The sequence below is a fragment of the Octopus bimaculoides genome, chromosome 1 (genome assembly GCF_001194135.2).
Source record: "Octopus bimaculoides isolate UCB-OBI-ISO-001 chromosome 1, ASM119413v2, whole genome shotgun sequence".
Taxonomy (NCBI): Eukaryota; Metazoa; Mollusca; class Cephalopoda; order Octopoda; family Octopodidae; genus Octopus; species Octopus bimaculoides.
In genome coordinates this window covers 33,687,211-33,689,382 of record NC_068981.1, presented here as the reverse complement: position 1 = coordinate 33,689,382, position 2,172 = coordinate 33,687,211, and the positions used below count along the sequence as shown (strand labels likewise).

The following is a 2,172-nucleotide window of genomic DNA, read 5'->3' as shown; positions in this document are numbered from 1 at the left end:
AGTGAAAGAGTGAGTGAAAGAGTGAGTGAAAGAGTGAGTGAAAGAGTGAGTGAAAGAGTGAGTGAAAGAGAGAAAGAGAAAGAGAAAGAGAAAGAGAGAGTGTTTGTATCATTTAGTCCTGACTTTGCATGATTGCTGTAAATGAATATCATTCATTTTCAACATTCTGCAGAAACATGTCTAGCTGTGGGGAAATATTACCTTGCTTCAGAACAGGTTAGGGTTGGCAAGAGGAAGGGCATCTGGCTGTAAAAAGAATCTACCTCATTAACCTTCATGCAACTCATGCAAGCATGGACAAGTGGACATTATGATGATGATGGTGATGTTGGTTAGTGTATTCTTTGATACACTATGCCTGGAAATATGATGGGATAATTAGGGCTAGAATGCTTTTGATCATTAGATTTGTTGAATTTGAGTTTATCTGGAAGTAAATGATGACTGTTTATTTGTTATTTTCAACATGGAAAAATAGACCTCAAAATGACGATGACAATGCTGTTGTTAATTTTCCAATCCTTCTCCTTCATAACAACATTCTTTGCTACTGTTTTCCTTGCAGTCACAGACAGATTACAATTCATAAGTAAACATTAGCTACATTAATTAGAACAAATTATTGTATCTGCTAGATCTGCTCTGACCATACTCTGTCTTTTGTATGTTGATATCTGTTTCTTCTTATACTACACTTCACTTCATTATCATCATCTTTATTATTATTATTTTAAAATGTGTTTTTCCATGCTGGTACAAGTTGTATGAGAGTCTGCAGTACATCCTATCACTACTCCTCTTGGTTTTGCTATGTCATTCAATGAGTAAGGCCTAATATTCTGAGATGTATCTTGTCAATTTTTTCCTCATTTTTCTCAACCTTACTTTGCCATGTGTACTTTTCACCATCAACTATCAGCATACAACATTTTCCTTTCCAGCTATTGTCGTTGGCACTCCGTCGCTTATGACATCGAGGGTTCCAGTTGATCCGATCAACAGAACAACTTGCTTGTGAAATTAACATGCAAGTGGCTGAGCACTCCACAGACACGTGTACCCTTAACATAGTTCTCGGGGATATTCAGCGTGACACAGTGTGACAAGGCTGACCCTTTGAATTACAGGCACAACAGAAACAGGAAGTAAGAGTGAGAGAAAGTTGTGGTGGAAGAGTACAGTAAGGTTCACCACCATCCCCTGCCGGAGCCTCGTGGAGCTTTAGGTGTTTTCGCTCAATAAACACTCACAACGCTCGGTCTGGGAATCGAAACCGCGATCCTATGACCGCGAGTCGGCTGCCCTAACCACTGGGCCATTGCGCCTCCACCCTTTCCAGCAGATAGCATTTAAATAGCATCGCACATTTATATCAATGCCACTTCTATTCTTCAACATATTGGCTAATACCTTTAATGCCCAGTTGTCTCAATACATTTGTGTTCTGCCTTTCATACAAATTGATATTATGTGTCCAGTGTATCGTATTCAATTCCTTGCTCTCCAAACTGAAGATCTTTTGCATTTAGTGTCACTATTTTGCTATCATGCAGTATTGCACTCATTACACCTGCTTCAAACAGTTTGCCTTTTCACTTGGAGAGAGAAACATTTTGTTGTTTAGTCTCAGGTGAACCCTGATTGAACAAATCTTTGGTTAGGGACTGCATTGCCCAATGTGTCTGTTCATATTTAAACAGTAGTGTGTGGTTTGAAGAAGAATTGGCTGCTGTTTCTTCCAGATTGGGCAACCATGTAGAAGCTCCCCCATTGGTCTATAAAACCCCTTTTTGTTGCAAATAGAGGTCTCGATGGAACTGAAATAACTGGGGGACTGAACCTTTAAGAATGTCATCTCTTTACCTGGAACACATCACAGTACTGGGAACATGATAGGGATCATCAATCAGTCTTTCAACCATAACTCTGGCGTCTTTTCACTTGATTCAGTTTCTGCTCTCAAATGTATAACCATCACAAAATTATGTAATTTGGTGATTAGATGTAATTAAATAAAAGAATACATATACATATATATATATATATTACGGAGATGTACTTGCATAGCAAGTAACCTGATCTGAGATTGTGTGCTGGAACGAAAACAATTGCAGCGTGGAAGGTGTTTATAAACCATTTAAAATAACACACAAAACCCATTAGATTCACTTC

The 2,172-nt window shown here is 38.5% G+C and overlaps 1 protein-coding gene across 1 annotated transcript in view; it reads left to right on the top strand.

The window, feature by feature from the left end:
- LOC106878687 (dolichyldiphosphatase 1) overlaps positions 1-2,172 on the top strand; it is a 79,773-nt gene that overhangs the window by 46,189 nt on the left and 31,412 nt on the right. The window lies entirely within an intron of this gene.